Genomic DNA, 18,032 nt, shown 5'->3' with positions numbered 1-18,032 from the left:
TGACTAAACCTCCTGAGCCAATCCAAGTTGACGGGGAATCCGAATTTGAAATTCGAGACATCTGGACTCCAAAATTTCCAGAACAAAACTATACTACCTGATTGATTGGAAGGGATATGGACCCCAGGAGAGATCTTGGGAACCCTCAGAATATGTACATGCACCTCGTCTAGTCCGAAAATTTCATCGGGCTTTTCCCAATAAGCCAAAACCTCAGGAAAAGACAAGCTTGGGAGGGGCCTTGAGGGGGGGTGCTGTCATGACCGCAGCCTCCAAGGAGTCAGGTTTAGCCCAACTGCCTCGGAAGCTGGGTCACAACTTCATTTCCAGGCACCCATCGGCTCCCATAGGGGCCTTATGGACCTTGTCCTGGCGCCAGTGGCGCCAGGCTCATAAGGGGACCCAGTCCCGGCACAGGACGTGCCGGGCTCATGATGTAAGGAATGGTGCTTGGGTGGACCTACCTGCTGCAGACCATGCTGCTCACTCACCTGCAGGATGAAATCCTCATCCATCCACGGCTGGAACTACTTTACCTTCTGGGTGTGGCCAGGACCACTCCCTGGGACTGGATACTGGAAGTATTCTGGAAGCTGGGACTTCTTAACTGGGCGAGGCTGCTGTGGAAGGAGACACCTAAGCACTCCAGTAAGCTATTTAAACCACGCCCGATCAGAGCAACGTGCTTCGCGTTATTCTGCAATAGCAGCAGGACGCTCACCGTGTCAGCTCCAGAGAATCTTCAACTTCTGCATCTGGGGAAGAGAAATCCGCAATCTTACCTTCCGAAATGCCATCTTCGTCTTCAGCAGCATCTGAAAAGGGAAAAGAACACCAGGTTAGCACGAGATAAAAACCAGCGCAGCACTTACCCAGTCCATCGGTGCATCTCAAGCCACGGGCTGCAGCTTTACATTTTTCCGGCACCCTGTGGAAGCAAAGACATTGGTTAGTAAACCTCCGTGAAACTTTCCTTACCTGCGCTGCATTCTTCTCGCCTCCGCTGACGCTGCTACTCGCATCTGCAAAACAAAAGGACATCATTAAGAAATACAAAACTCCATCTATACGCACGTGTTTTGGGCAGCGCTCATCTTTCTCACTCCTCGGTGCATTCCTCGAAATCCATTTTTCTACCCAGCTGCTTCTGCGACCTGAAAAAGGAAAAGAGACATTAAGAAGTGCTTTTAACTTTAATTGACATTTTCTACTTACTTGCCTGCAATACCTTCGCCATTCCATCGCTCTCCGGACCTCCATATTCAAGCAACCACCGTTCGTGCTGCTAACAACGGCCTAGCTCCAAATCTTCATCCTCTGCAACCAAGAGGCTGGACAATTAACCAGTGAAGTAACTGGCTTCGGCGCCCCTGCACAGACGCAGGATGGAGAGCTCTGCTTTCACCTACATAAGGTGAGCACATTTAGCCTACGAACTACTTGGGAGTACTAGGAAGGGGAGGCAGCTTACCCAGTCAGGCTTATATATCAATATTAACCCCTTGCTCTCATAATTGCAGACACCTCACCCTTCAGATCAAGATCTCAGTGAGGAAAGGGCCTTTCCAGGGTGGCATTCGAGGCCTGCGCGTGACCCTAGAAGACTCCGAGAACCCCCAGCCCAGACCTGCGCCTCCGAGGGATTCAGGTGAGCGTTACAACCAGAAAGGATTAGTCCCCAATATGAGTGGCCTTGAATCGGGGGGGTGGGGAGGGACAGAAACAAGACAGGCATTTGCCAAGCGGAGTGTCCGAGCAGGAATGTACAGACAGAATTTGGACTGTAGATATTCTGTCCCAGTTCCATAAAAGGCATTGACCTGAATGCGCTTGGCATGGGTAGCCAATGAAGATAGTGCACAACTGTAGTAATGTGGGCACAACTAGGTGTGGAAGTGGCTACTCTGGCTGCAGAATTTTGCAGGACTTTAAGGAGCAAAAAGAGGTAGACCAGTTGTGTCAGAAATAGGGCGTTGCATTGGTCCATGGAGGACATAACAAGTGAGGGCACCACAGGGGCACCTAACTGAGAAAGGAAAAAACAAAGGACCTTACTAATGGATTTCAGTTGAAGATAGCCCATTTGACATACTGCACTTATCTGAGATTCCGCAGACAGAAAGGCTAATATCTTGACTTAAGAAAGGAACTCAGGAGAGGGCAGATTAAGGCTTTGAAAAGCTTAAGAAATTGAAGAAGCAAAATGCAACGAAAATTAGCCAGGACAAGAGGGTTTTTCAAAAGTGTAACAACCAATGAGTGTTTGAGAGAAGCTGGGATCTGACCTGTGAGAAAGAATTAACAGCATGTGTGACCAGAGGACCAATCAGAGGACACGGTCCTTCAAGATAAGAGTGCTCCCAGCAGGCCAGTCTCTGCTGGGGCATTGCGTGAGGCACGGCCCCCGGCCGGCCGGGGGGACTTTCACCATGGAGTCCGGGCTGGGCAGTTAGAACCAAGTGGAGCGGAGACAAGTCCCTCACACCCTGTCTATAGTAATCTGGAGGAAGGTGTCCAAGCTTTATTGTAATCTGTGTACCAAGAGTGTCAGAGGGGGACCTGTTGGCAAAAGCGAAAAGCACCCCGGCTCCTTATAGACCCAACTGGAGAAAAATGTGTAATTGAAGCCCATCCAGACTTTCAGAGCAGCCCGGCCCGTCCTTGCATTCATTCCTATGGTCATCTACCAGATGGCAGGACTCGCAGATAGGGGCCACCCTTTCTGCGGGACGGTCCCGTTTGGAGGACTCTGTCCCGTGCTGGACGGATAAAAGTCCCACATAATATCAGTTAGGTAACTGCTTTGTTTGTGAGCCATGGGAGCCCGTCTCCCATATGCGTCCACCGTCCCCAAGCCTTACTGCGATCACGGGGAGCCCCAGTGGGTTTCCTGTCCCTCTCCGTGTGGAAAATCTCTAAAAGGGTCCCCTCTAGACCCTGGGATGGCCCGGCTTTGGGTGCCTGTCTCCAGCGTGGGGCGTCCGTCCCAGTGGCAGTCCCAGGGAGCCCCAGTCCCTGCCCAGAGGGAAAAGCTCTAAGTTGGAGGGGAAAGCTCTAAGTTGGCCCGGCCAGAGCTCCAGGGCGACCATGGCTGCTGCCCCAGCCACCTGTCTGGCATATGTGGGTCGTCCATTCCCATGCCTAGCGGCGGTCCTGGGGGACCCTGGAAGGGTCCCCATCCCTGCCCAGAGGAAAAAGGTCTAAACACCCCCCCCATCCCCAGAGCTCCAGGACGGCTACCTTAAGGGAGCCAAAGTTACTCTTGCCATTTACCCATGCTTCAGTGAATTTCTTCACTTTGACATACAGAGCACTGGGCAGAAATCACATTGTGTCAACACCCACAGTGGGCCTTACGCAATGCTTTGTTTTAATTTAACCGTCAGTTTCCCCTGGTCCGCACCAGTTCTAAGTCAGCTGCTAAGCGTTAGCCAAGGCAGAACACCGGCCCGAACCCAGGGAGGGGAATGGAGAGAGGCAACCACTGCAGCTGGGGCAATTCACAGGAAGGGCCCGGCTCACATCCAGGGGGAGGGGGGGGAAAGACGCCTTGTCCAGCTTCGGCATGCAGCCAGCCCTGCACCCCAGCCTGACCGATCCAGCCCTTCCCGAAGTTACGGATCCAACTTGCCGACTTCCCTTACCTACACTGTTCCAACATGGCAGAGGCTGTTCACCTTGGAGAACTGCTGCAGATATGGGATTTTGGTTGCCCACGCAACCCGGACCTCTCTGCTGGCCAGACCGTAGGGGGAGGGGTGCCCCAGGCTGTGGGTGTGTGCATCTGGAACGCAACCGAGGTCGGGCCCATGGCTCTCCCTCCGGCTGCTCTGCTGTTAATGATCTTTCTTGTCCCCACTCACAAGCAGATATCCCAGCCCTACATGTTCAAATTCACACTCAAATGCCCCCTTTCTCCTTCCAAACACGTTCCAGATTCAAATGCCACCTCCCCCCAGACCCACATGCCACTATCCCTCCCTCTGATCCCACACAAAGAAACCAACATCCGTCCCTCCGTAACTACACCAAGAGGATCCACCCCTCTCTCCAGAGCCACACCCATAGGCTTCAACTATACCTCCAGACTTGCACTCAGATTGTGCCACCTGCCGTCTCTCTATACCCACACATGGATTACCCATTCCCTTTGACATACACATGCTCCCACCCCTCCCATAGACCAAAATCCCTCTCTCCAGACATACATACCCCTTCCCTCCATTCATACCCAGAAGCCCACCAGAGTGCTCCAGCCTTCACTCAGACCCACACGCTCCATCATTCCCTGACATGGCCCCCATTATACCGTCCCTCCATTCCAGATCAACAATGCCCCCCTCCGATTCAGACTCCACCTTCCTCAAGACCCACAACAATGTGCCCCATCCCTTCCTCCAGACCCACACCAATGTGCCCCATGCCTCCCTTCACACCCACGACAATGTACCCATCCCTCCCTCCTGACCCACACCTATGAGCCCCATCCCATCCTCTCAGACCCACACCGATATGCCCCATCCCTCCATTCCAGAGCCCACTAAGATGCCACCAACCCTCCATGCCAGACCCCACCAAGATGCCACCAATCCCCCCCTTGAGATCCATACCATGATACCCCATCCTCCCTCCACACAGGAAGATGCCCCGCCCTGCCCTGCAGACTCAAACCAAGATATCCATCTCCACACACCAAGATGCCCTATCCCACCCTTCAGACACAGACAAATTTGCCCCATCCCTCCCTCCCTCCAGACCCACACAAAGATGCCCCATCCCACTCTCCATATGCACACAATGTTCCCATCCCACCCACACCAAGATGCGCCATCCCAACCAACACCTAGATGACCCATGCCACCCTCCAGAACAGGTGCACCATAGCTGTTCCAGACCTACACTAATGTGCCCTCATCCATTTCAGGCCCACCACCCCCAAGATACCACCATCAGTCCCTCCACATGGGAAGATGCCCCCATCCTTCCCTCCAGACCCACACAAAGATGCCCCATCCCACTCCCCATATGCACACAATGTTCCCATCCCACCCACACCAAGATGCCCCATCCCACCCAACCAACACCAAGATGACCCATGCCACCCTCCAGAACAGATGCCCCATACCTGTTCCAGACCTACACTAATGTGCCCTCGTCGAGTTCAGGCCCCCACCCCCAAGATGCCACCATCAGTCCCTCCACATGGGAAGATGCCCCCATCCCTCCCTCCAGACCCAGACCCACAAAAAGATGCCACATCCCACTCTCCAGGTGCACAGATGTCCCCATCCTACACACATCCAACAGGACCCATGCCACCCTCCAGAACAGTTTCTCCATACCTGTTCCAGACCTACACTAATGTGTCCTTATCCAGTTCAGGCCCCCCAACCCCAAGATGCCATCATCAGTCCCTCAACATGGGAAGATGCCCCCATTCCTCCCTCCAGACCCACACAAAGATGCCACATCCCGCTCTCCAAATGCACAGATGTCCCCATCCTACCCACACCAAGATGCCCCATACCACCCTCCCAACCAACACCTCGATGACCCATGCCACCCTCATCCATTTCAGACCACCCAGATGCCACCATCAGTCCCTCCACACAGCAAGATGTCCCCATACCTCCCCCTCCAGACCCACACCTCGCCCTAGACCCACACCAATGTGCCCCATCCCTATCCCCAAACCAACACAAATATGCCCCGTCTCTCCCATCAAACCCACACCAATGTGCCCCATCCCCTCTATCCAGTCCCACACTAAATACCCCCATTCACACCCTCCAGATGCACACATGTCCCCATTCCACCCACAACAGGATGCCCCACCCCCCTCCAGACCAACAGATGCCCCATACCTGTTTCAGACCAACACCAATGTGCCCCCATCGCCTCCCTCCAGACCCACACCAAGATGCCCTCATCCTGTCCTTCAGACCCACACCAAGATGCCCTCATCCTGTCCTCCAGACCCACAACGTGCCCCCATCCCACATAAAAACCAGGATGCCCCATCCCTCCGCCCAGACCCACACCAATGTGCCCCGTCCCTCCCATCCAACCCACACCAATGTCGCCCATCCCTCCCATCAAACTGACACCAACGTGCCTCCATCCACTCCCTCCAGAGTGTCAAGAATCCACCCATTCGTGTAGCCAGGCTGCTGCATGCACCAAGAGGAAAACCAGTCACTATGTCACACCCCATGCCGGGAAGATCAGACTCCCGGGTTCCAGAAGGTTTCTCTTCTCGTGCACGAAGTTCACTATTCTTTGCTTGATGGAGGTTGCCGTGGAAACTAGTGAAGCCAAGGCATATGCTTCGTCACGCGGCCAGAGTGAGAAAGCACGTCTCTGCTGATCACATGTCATGGAGGACTTAAGTCCGCCCTCTCCCAGCATCCGGCGCGTCTGATTGAAGTTGTTTCCGGAACTTCTTTGCAATCCTTGTCCCGTTTGATCTATGTTACGGGCCGTATCCGTTACCTGGATCTGCCTTTGCCTGCCCCTTCAAATGTGCCGTGTATGCCCTGTATGAACTGACCCTGCCTGCTTCACGGACTGATCTGCTCGACAAATTGATATCTTGCTGCTCGAATGCTGAACTGACCCTTCCTGCTTCACGACCGCTCTGCTCTTCGAACTGGTACCTCTTTGCCTGCCCAAGCCGACCACAGAATACGTTTGGGAACAATTGCCTTTCTACTGCATCTACTGCACAACGGACTGTCAGGACGTCACTGAACTAACCTTTTCATCCGGAATCTAACATCGCTCCTTAGTGCGGCGGTTTCTTCATCTGTGAACGCCATCGGTGCTTCGCTTCCTATCCGTGCATGGAGTAGAGACTTCTCTATGCATGGGCTGGAATGGAAGGCGTCCTCGTGCCGTTGGGTAGGTTTGGACTTGCCACACAGTAGATCTTCTCAGCTCCCGATTACAATTGGTAAGAACCACTCCCCTATTGTTCATAGCCGCTCCTGTGCCATCACATCAGCTTATAGTTATCCCTCTGATTCTAGGCAAACCCCATCCTGGGAAGAACCCAGTGAAACCTGTTGTGCTATGATATGTTATTTATAACACGCTTAATACCCAGAGGTTGCTAAGCGCGGACCCGGGTTCAAACCTGTGTTGCTCCATGTCTTCTTGCTTCCAAGGTGAGCACATTGCCACTGAGCTATCCTCCTGAGGTAACCCACACTTGTTATTATCCTCTAGCAACCACTTAAGGAAAACCACTACTCGAATAGAGGTTAGCAGACCTGAATTCTTGCTTTGTATACCCGTTTGTGGTTACCTGTGCAGTCTAACAGTGTCCCTTTCTGCCTTTCTTTGCAGACAGTGGTATTGTGGTGTGTGTCCCCCATCTTCCAATTAATTGACACCTCTGCTTATTATCACAAGGAAAACAGAGGGGTACATTGGTGGGAAGAACTCGTCAACTGACCGCTACCTTCCTGGCCTTTGGTTTTGGGACTCCGCCTATCATGCTGAAAGGCAGCATAGTGAGCAAATCCTTACACAGAGCCACACCAAGATGTTCCCATCCCACCCTCCAGATGCACACAGATATGCCAGGATGCCCCATCCCACCATACAAACCAACAGATGCCCCATACCTGATCCAGACCAACACCAATGTGCCCCTATCCATTGCAGACCCCAGCAAGATGCCACTATCCATCCATCCACACAGCAAGATGCCTCCATCCTGCCCTCCAGACTCACACCTAGATGAACCATCCCGCCCCCAGACCCACAATGTGCCCCATCCCTCCCCCAGACACAGACCAATGCCCCCATCCCTCCCACCAAACCCACACCAACGTGCCCCATCCCCTCTCTCCAGACCCACACCAAGATGCCCCATCACACCCTCCAGCCCACACCTAGATGGCCTATGCCACCCTCCAGACCAACAGATGTCCCATACCTGTTCCAAACCGACACCAATGTGCCCCCATCAATTGCAGACCCCACCAAGATGCCACTATCCCTCCATCCACACAGCAAGATGCCCCCATCCTACCCTCCAGACCCCCACCAAGATGCCACCATCCTTCCCTCCAGACCCACACCAAGATGCCCCCATCTCCCCCAGACTAATGTGCCTGTCCCTCCTAAACCCACACTAATGTGCCCCCATCCCCTCCCTCCAGAGCCACACCATTGTCCCCATTCAACCCAAACCAGGAGGCCCCATCCCTCCCTCTAGACAAACACCAATTAGCCCAGTCCCTCCCATCAAACTGGCACCAATGTGCCTCCATCCACTCCCCCCAGAGCCACACCAAGAGGCCACATCCCACCCTCCAGATGCACACAGATGTCCCCATCCCACCCACACCAGGATGCCCCATCCCACCCTACAGACCAACAGATGCCCCATAACGGTTCCAGATTGACACCAATGTGCCCCTATCCATTGCAGAACCCACCAAGATACCACCATCCCTACACCCACAAAGCAAGATGCCCCCATGCCACCCTCCAGGCCAACAGATGCCCCATACGTTTCAGACCAACACCAATGTGCCACCATCCATCCATTGCAGACCACTCCAAGATGAACCAATACCACCCTCCAGACCCAATGAGCCCTATCCCTCTCTCCAGACCCACATCAATGTGCCCTACTCCATCAGGCCCACACCAGTGTGCCCCATCCAACGATTCAAACCCCACCAAGATGCCCCATCCCTCCCTCTAGACCAATACCATAATGCCCAATCCTCCCTCCACATAGCAAGATTCCCCTTGCATACCCACATCAAGAAGCTCACGTGCCTCTCCCGAACCACACGCAGATAGCCCCAGCCAACCGCCTCCAAAACACCCATCCTACCCATTACAAACATACTCTCATCAAACATTAAATTACTCTATTAGCCCCCTTTCATCGGTTAGTCATCACCTTCCACCGCCACTGTTCCTAGTCCTCCGTTGAATAGCTGAACATGATTTTTAAAGTAAATGTAATTTTCCGCTCCCTGTCTCAACCTGGTGTCTTGCAGGAACGTTCACAGTATCCCGAAGAAAACGCAAATTGTACTCTCAGCCAGCCAAGAACACACATATTGCTGCTGTTCCTGCAACCTGGCAGCCAGAGTCTCCCGCTAAGAAAAATGACGACGAGAGACAAGACCAAGTCGCACGCTGCGTGGGAAGGGGGGGGCGAGTCTTGCAGGCACGTTCCCGGTATCCCGAAGAAAATGCCCACCGTGTCACCGCTGCCAGCCAAAGGCACGCAGATTCCGGTTGCACCACCAGCAAGAAGAGACTTCCAGTTCCCGCACACTAAAATTGCCCGTGAAAATCACAGTGTTGATGTTGGAAGTGACGTAATGTTGAGGAGGGGCGGGCCGTTGCTACGGTCCGTTTCTCAGACGGGAACTAGGCTCTACCATCTTCAATATCACGTGAAGTCTGTTTTCTATGTCCACAGCAGGCGTGCTTGCTGATCCTGAGACCCAGGCTGCATGCAGTCCGCACTGCACTGGGTGGATGGAAGAGGAGTGTTCAGGGTGAGGTGAGTGAACGCCTCTGGATGGAATACTACTCTTTCCCCCCCATCTCTGATGTATCAGTGCGGTAGGATGCTTTGCTGTATTTGTGCAGCCCAAATGCGTTTTTACAACTCATGCTGCTTTCGGAGTTCACGGTGCATCCGTCTCGTACATGTTTCCCGAGCTACTCCTCCTAAGGTATACAGCTAAAATAAGTCTGACTCCCCGATGCGTTCCGTCGAGTTTTATATCATACATTATGGCTGCCAATGACAATATGGCCAGTTTATAAGTAAGCTACGCTTAACGTGGGTCAGCTTAAGTCACCCACGGTTATGCGATGTGTGTTTTCGCCACCCTAAAACCTTTTATTCAGTTTTCATTCGGACATGGAACATCATGTATCCCGTAAGTTGTCTCCTGACATGTGAGATGTTCAGCCAGATCCGCCTTTCCCCCGCACTGTCTGTATGTGTAGTCCAGTCCTGCCTTTGTAACAAGGAAGTCAGACTACTGGTAGCAGAATGCAAGCTAAACAGACAAAACAAATCGAACATTTTGTATCTCATAGCAGTAGCTTGAGATCGCTGTTGCAACCTTTTCCATCTTTTGAACTAAGAGTAGCCCTCAAATGTTTAGGGTGCTCAATACATTTACTGTGTGCTCTCTTTGGGCTAAACACGATGGGTGTTTTGTTTCAAATTCCATGTTTAGTGCACACTCTGTGAGGTAATCACATGCATGGAAGATCTGGTCGACCGGTGGGGGTGCCCAAGAATTTGGGAGACCGGAAAATAACTGGACGATGGCGCATGATACCCAAGGGTGGTGCAGCCTGAAGGGCACTGTCTGGAACTCTATTAGGGGAGCAGACATTATTTTTTTATTTTTTTTTATTGACATAGCTGATATAAATCAACTTGACAATATCATATAAAAAAAGCATAATAAATTAATTGTACACATGACAATTATAAAAAGGAGAGGGCACATAAAAAAGACAAAAATAACTAATTTTAAAACAAACACAAAAGGACTTTTGAACACAAACCCAGAATAATCTATCCAATTTTTAAATCAACTTCTAATCACAGTTAGGTCTAAACAGTTCTTGGACAGCCATCTATAATCCTAGTCCACAAACACTCACAACTACTAGACTGTTGTCATTCTTGTTCCTGATTTAGCGTGGTCTTATTGACAGTACTTTAATTGCTCTCCTGCAATTTCAGACCACGAAGAAACGCAATGGCCCTTAATCTAGTCTGGGTGTAAATTCTAGAGTGTATTATCTTCCATAGAATTTCAGGAGTAAGGAATCGGAACAGTTCCGTCAAATATTTAAAGTGTGTGCGTCGTTGGTCAATATTTGCATCACACTCAGTCAGGAAATGGCTTAGCGTTTATTCATGATCTTGTCTCTTGCATCTGTGCTCTTGATAATTTTACGTCGCGCCAAAACCTATCTTGTTGGCCACAAGTTCAGCCTCAAACTAACAAAGTTGTTTCTGTGCAGGGTCGATGGAGATTGTACCAGATAAGGCTGGGGTACGCTATATTTTTTATGGCAAACCGATCAGGGTTGAAATCTCGATACTGGCAACAGGTGTCTCTAGTGTTAATCCAGTCACTCTTAAAGAGTTTTGTCTTAACTTTATTAGGATTTTGAATCAGAGTGACTAGTGAAACCTCTGCAAGTGCGAGGGCATAGATGACTAACTTTCGCCACTTCAAGATGAAAGATCAGTTGAAGAAAGGACTAATTCTGATAGCTTTACAAACTTGTTCTGTGTTAGGCATACTATCAGACATTTTCTAAATAGAGCAACTAACAGCCACATGTACCGAGCAAACAAGGAGATCAGGCCCAACTCATTAAGAATCAAGGCTACTGAAGTCGAGGGTGGAAGCTGCAGAGTTATTCGCCAGTATTTGCCCTCAAGCCTAGACCAAAACACTTCTTCTGTCAATAATAAGTCAAGGCTGGCACAATAGTACATTTACCAAACTTGGCTTGTATTAGTGTGGCTGGATGACTAGAGGTAATAGTTTTATATTGTAATAATTGTTGGTGAGCACAGGATCCTCTTTGACTGGTGATCACGGTGCCCAAATAGATGTAATGTTTGACAATTTCGAATTGGGTTCCCCCCCAGAAACCATTTCGGGGTTCTCTTAATGGAGTTCTTGGGAGGAATGAACTGCATGATCTTGGTTTTCTCTAGATTTATGGTGAGAAGATTGTCTTCATTCTATGTGGCCAAGGCATTCAAGGCTGTCTGCAGACCCTTCAGTGTTTTAGAAACAAGCACAAGGTCATCGGCATACAGCAAAAACAAAACCGCTTTGTTCACCAGTTTAGGAGGGTCAGTGAGAAGATGTAAAAAAGCTCTTCCAATATGTGAAATGAAGAAGTTAAAGAGAGCCGAGGCCAATGTAACCTTTTCTCAGCCCTCTAAACTTCTTAATAGGTTCAGAAAGTTTGCCATCGGATGTTAGTCTCACACGTATGGTGTTGTGTGTGGAGGGATTCAATGAGCGAAAAAGGTATGAGGGACACCCAAGCAGGTGCAGTTTTTGAAACAAGAGCTCCCGCAAAACAGAGTCGAAGGCGGCTCTTAAATCAACAAAGGGGACATATATTGGTTGGTTCGCGATGCAATGATGCTCTATAAGTGATGTGAGTGTTAGTAGATTCACACAAGTGCCCATGCCTGGGATAAATCCTGTTTGAAAAGGGTCCCACTTTTGATGATCAGCTGACCATTTGTTGAAGTCCCGCAAAATGAATTTAGAGAAGCGCTTGCCAGGCGCGTCCAGAAGTGCAATGGGTCTGTAATTGCTAGGAAGTGAGCGATCACCCTTTTTTAAAGATGGGAACCATCACCGAGGTGCGCCATGACAAAGGTATTGTTAGATATTATTTGATTGGTCTAAAATCTTGTTTAGGGTCTTCAAAGAGGAGGATGCTGCTTGAACATCAGATTACTAAACCCTCACATTTTGGCACCTCAGAGATCTGTCCATCTTGATTGAGTGATGGTTTCGCATAAAGATTAGTGAAAAACAGCACCCACTCTTTCTCATTGACCCCATTTTAATTGTACCGGCTTTTGAGCAGCATTGTTGGCATTATTGATGAGAGACCATATCTGAGCAGTGTTTTTTTTTTTTTTGTGAGATACTACGCAACATGGCCTCTCCATCAGCTTGCAGCATGACCATTCGGCGGGCACGAAGCCAATTCTTATAGCGGCATTGTAAGGATCTAATCAATTCACGCTTGTTCGTAAAGTTAGAGGCCAGAACAATCTGTTTCTGCTTGCGTAGTAAGGATTTCTTTTGCTGGACCGCATCATCAAATTCATGAGTGGGTTTATAATGAGGCAACGAGTTTGGATGGGTCTGAGTCTGATATAAATGCAAAGAGGATGTGTAGTCAGCTGTTGCAGTAATGCTGCCACGGTAAGCATTCTCAACATTGTTAAAAGAGATTAGGAGCAGACATTACATGCAGAGGCTTGAATAGCTGTCATGCCGCCGCTTTCAAGGTACTTTCCTTGGCGCCTCAGAGACCGTTGGCGACTTCGTCACCATTAGAATGTTCCATTCCGGAACTTCCCTCTTCCAGTATCTGTCTAGTCTTTCCCTCGTCCCTTTGCCTGTTTCCATATTTAGCCCCTCCTTCATGTTCTGTTCGGTGCGTTGCAACGTTTGTTTGCTGTACACTCCATACTTGCATTGAGCCCGCTCTCAGCTGTTTTTGCATTTTTTCTTTGGCCATTCACCGGTCTCAGCCCGGTTCCTTCTTTGCTTATTCTGTTTAGCCTTCACTTTCGTTTTCTCCCGCTTTGCCGCTATTTAGGCTTCTGTTCTTCCCACGTTTATTTTTTCGGCTGCTTCGGCCCCGCTTTCCTCTTGGCTTCCTTGCCGCTCTCTCCTCTCATGTCTTTTTGACAGTCCTTACCTGAGCTCCTACTGGTCTCCCCCCCCCCCCCCCCTATTTTCTTCTTTGCCTGCCTACCTTGGCCTCATCTTTTTTGGCTTCCCTCTTCAGCTTTCTTTTCGCAATCCTCCTTTCTAGTGCTGCTTAACTTCTGGTTTCATTCCCACGTGGCGGATACATAAGAGGTCACATTTTGAACTTTATCTTCAGGAGCCTGCAGGAGGAAAGATATTCCATTCCATCTCTGTGTGTTTTAAGAGACTTCCTCTGCATCGTTCCAGTCCACAAGTGGATTCTTCGCTCCCTGGTCACTGAAAGCCTACCTTCCAACTCAAGATTCTATCAGAGAGGTTTTTTTGAGCCTGTGCTTTTTTCCTCGCTATTGACTTCTTCGGTGGGAGGTCCCTTACATCCCTGTGTCTTCAGGGAGACAGGGGGGCTTCCAACTGCAGAAGGCCGTATCTCTTCTCAAAAAAGAAGACCGCCAGAAGAAAGGGGCGAAGACAAGAACTCTCATCCGGAGAATCAGGTGAGGAGGAAGGGGAACATGGTTCAAGCAATTCCAATTCTGAGAAAGACGGGAAGATTAGCAATAAATCTGACAATAGCATTTGCATCACTGGCTCACTTGAAGGGGCTTGTTTTGGAGGGGTTGGATTGGTTGCCCCCTTCCCCCCGGTGCATGAGGCACCTACCCCAATAGTGTGGGGCATGTGGCAGTTCCAGTTCAGGTGACCTCTGGCAGATTTCAGGTGCTGGTCCATTTACGACATTGCTGCAAAGGACTTGAACCTCACGTCAGTCCATCAGCGTGTGGTGATTCTTGGCGCAGACTCTCCTACTTTGGAACATCAGGTGACAAACTCCCTGGCACTGCAGCACCAGAGGGAGTGTATTCTGCAGCTTTCCCCACACTGGTTGTGATTAGTGAACATCCCCAGCATCCTTCCTGGTGGTCCTTGGCAGCGGCAGTCCAAGTGGTCTTCATGTCCCAGGCCATGAAATTGAGGTATAAGCAGCTCTCCAGGCGGTGACCGGAGAACATGTGTGGCATCCTTTCTGATGCCCTTGCTAGTATTGGCGTTTCAGCATCGTTCATCCCATCCCATTTCACGATAGGCGGCGCCATGAGGAGGCTTTTCAGCATGGTTCTCCTATGTGGGCTCCAGCATCAAAGGCTGGACTTCAGTACCAGGCCAAGGAGGGCCTTTGGCAGGAGTTGATACGTAAGCACCATCCTGAATCTGGTCCTGGGGGGCATATCCTGAACAGAAAAAGGCAACAAGCTCTTTGGGAGCTCACTTAAGCAATATTGTGTCATTAGCGAGCTTCCGGATCAGTGTCGCTTGTTTTTATTTGAGAAACTGGAATTTTTCTGAGGAGTATTTAAGAATTTTGAAAAGGGTAATTTAATTTCAAAGTTGTACAGAAATAGGGTGGACTTTAACCTGGTTGAATTGGTATCGGGCAATAATGTCCCCCGACATAATGTCCTCATACATAATGTCACCGGGAACAGCCATTGGTAACATTATACACAGTGACATAATGTATGGGGATAGGTTGCAGGGATGTCCCCTGCTCACATTATAAAAAAAAAAAAAAACGCCTGTGTTTGTGCTGGTGCCGCACGCATGTTCAATGTAATCATGTCTCAGCAAAAAACTGACTTTTTTGTCAGGAGACATTTTTGCGGGGACATTATTGCATGGAACTGTTGAATTGCCCAGGCAATCCAGAATTCTAGCTGACACTGGGTTGAATGGCTAGTTTCTAAAGTGCAAGAACTGCCTGCAACATTGGCAAGGCCCTCGGCGGACAAGGGGCTTGTGTTGGAAAGCAGTGATATTCATTTTGAAGGCCCTCCATTGCCCAATAGCAGTCTACCCCATGAGGAACAGGATAATGCACAGGCCGTTAAAGAAAAGCAGTGTAACGCCTTGCCCTTCTTCCGTCCCCACGATTCGTAAAGAAGTCAAGAAGCTGAAAGTTGTTGGGATAAACCAGTGTGGATTCAAGAAAGCTATTCTTTGGATTTATCCCATTACATTTGCTGAAGAAGATGCAGCCCTGAAAGGCCCAAAAAGGAAAGGAAATGGTACAAGAATCCATCGAGGGGGGGGGGGGGAAGTCAGCCTTGGAGTTCTACATTTGTGAACATTTCTATATTTCATCAGTTTTTGATTAACAAAGAGACTGGGAACTTTTCTGTTGGTTGAAACCGCAATGAACACTTTACTTTTAGACGAGAGACTTCTTGCACAGTTAGTGTTGGGGACAGAGGTAGGCTTTTGAGACCCGACAAGGACTGACTTTTTAGTTTTGGACAGTCTGACAATTTCCTTGGTTTTCTTTGAGGCAGGGATATCCCTCTTAGTTTTAGGGACAGTGGCATTTTTTCCAACCTTTTCTTGAATAATAAAGGTTTCTGTCCAAAAACATGCCACCATTGTGTCCAAGCCTTATTTCTGTACACTTGCATTATCTTCTAAGAGGGGTTTCCCTGCCTCAAAACTAATACTAAGGGTCTGTCAAAATCAGACTCCACCATCCTGTCACAACCTCTTTCTATCCCTTAAACTATAACTAAAACATAATCCAACAATGTTCCTTCTCCAGGTGATTGTCTTCCTTCTCCTGATACTCGGATAATGTTTGCAAAAATGTTCTCTTGCAACAAGAATGCCAGGGGAAATGACTCCCTTCCCCTGGTGTTTTTAGCACAACTCCCAGTTCTGGACCACAACAATGACTTCCCGTCTCCTGGTATTGGTCTGTACAGTTGACAATGAGGAATGACTCCCTTTTCCCATGTGTCTTTAGAGCATGGTGCAATGGTTTTAGCCTCTTCAAGGAGACTGACTCCCTTCTCCTGGTGTCTAAAAAGTTCTCTCTCGCAATCTTCATCTTGATGTATACTTTGCCATCCTGTCTTGGTGTTAGCAAAGTCCCAAATCCTTCTCTGGTGTTCACTGGGCTTATTTTGGCCTGTCCGGCGAGGAAGTTCTCCTCGAAGGCCTTGTCCACTTATGTTGGGGTCTCAGACCCTTCTCTGTTGGTCAGTGGGCTTATTGCTGCCACTGCAACAAGGAAGTTCTCCTTGGACGCTCAGTTCACACTTGTTAATGTCTCTGACCCATCTCTGTTAGTCGGTGGGCTTGTTACGACTGCAATCAGGAAGCTCTCCTTGGATGTCGGGTTTGCAATGGTTGGAGCCCCGATCTGTCTCTGGTGGTCAGTGGTTGTGAGGACTTCGACCATCCACATGGTGGGGGTGCGATCGCCTGGGCTTTTGGAAATGTTTAATTCAATGGAATTATTGTAGATCAACCTCAGGAAAATGTGTGGGGCTAATCCACACACATCTTTGTATGCTCACACCATGACAACCGCACAGACCTGTGTACTGTGGGTGGACTCAGCCTACCGGCACAGTCCGCCCTGTCATATTTAGTTAGAATGTGACAGTCTGGAGTGCACTATGTCATCTCCAGGAAAGGGGGGGGACAAGCTCCCCCCCCTGCCATGGCCTGCCTGATTAACTAACAAAGGCTCCATAAATCCACCCTGCTCTTTAGTTATGCCCTACAGCTGCTGGCAGCGATTAACATACCAATATATGGTACTTCAAACAGGCGCACATGGGGCCGGGGTGCAGAGATTAACAAAGGAGACAGAAAACCCAACAACCTTTCATGTGTAACTGTGTCAACCTGAAGCCAGCTCCCGCCCTCATTATCAATGACAGTGAGCTGTCATTGTTAAGTTTAACCAACACTTTTCTGTGAGAGCAAGGTTTACACTCAGTGTTTCCTAAAACAACAAGACAAAAATGGTTCCTACCTTGTCTTCTAATCGGAATGAAGCGAATGAGACTTCACCTGTCTCACCCTCTCCCCGCTTCCAACCTGGGGAATAGAGGAAACCCTCGGAAGGGAGAAAACCCTAAGTCGCTGGAGAGTGGAGGTGAATCAGGAAGCAGACTGGATCCCGGTCGTCTTCCTGGGAGGAGTTCCTTCTAGACCCGGAACCGAACACCCTCGATGTCCGGGAACAGGAGCGGGGCTGTATCAGCAGCTAACAGGAGCTTAAGGATGAGAAGGTAAAATAGGTGAGTATTTGTTTGAAAGGATGAGGACAGATTGGAGAGAAGAGTGTTAAGAAGTCTAACCGACCTGTTAAAGGCGTGGGTTGGATGAAAGGGGGTTTCCAGAATTGCACTCTGAGAATAGTAGTCCGGAAGTCTGCTGATCCCTAGATTGAATGGCAAAGTAGTTGTAAGTAAGAGACTGCGCTCCGTTAGGAATAGTATAATGTGTGACAGGAGAATAAGAGAATATGACCTACAGGACCGAGGAGACTCGAGTGGCAGATTCAGCTGTAGATGCTATCGTTAGCTCGGAGGAGTGGTCTTCTATGAGGGGGAAGCGTCTAGGAAAAAGGCAATGTTGGAAAGGAAGGTATTAGTACGAGGAAGCCTCTGTAAGAGGTAATAAGTAACGGACAGAGAAACATGAGTTTCCTATGTGGGAATTTACGGAGCGTGACCACCATGAGCAGTAGCAACGCAC

General features: G+C 49.6%; 1 protein-coding gene across 2 annotated transcripts in view; it reads left to right on the top strand.

Annotated features, from left to right (window-relative positions):
- Window positions 1-9,398: 9,398 nt before the first annotated feature.
- The window catches only part of TAF1A (TATA-box binding protein associated factor, RNA polymerase I subunit A), a 524,191-nt gene continuing 515,557 nt past the window's right edge, over window positions 9,399-18,032 (top strand). Inside the window, exon 1 of one of the 2 annotated variants that reach the window (XM_069608604.1) lies at window positions 9,399-9,538. The gene's annotated coding sequence lies outside the window, so the exon portion shown is untranslated. Of the gene's footprint in view, window positions 9,539-13,825; window positions 13,991-18,032 lie in introns of those variants that run through there. The other variant, XM_069608607.1, reaches the window with a different exon arrangement.

Source organism: Ambystoma mexicanum, chromosome 4q (assembly GCF_040938575.1).
Source record: "Ambystoma mexicanum isolate Mex_15411 chromosome 4q, UKY_AmexF1_1, whole genome shotgun sequence".
In the NCBI taxonomy this organism is placed as follows: Eukaryota; Metazoa; Chordata; class Amphibia; order Caudata; family Ambystomatidae; genus Ambystoma; species Ambystoma mexicanum.
This window is presented reverse-complemented; position numbering and strand designations above follow the sequence as displayed.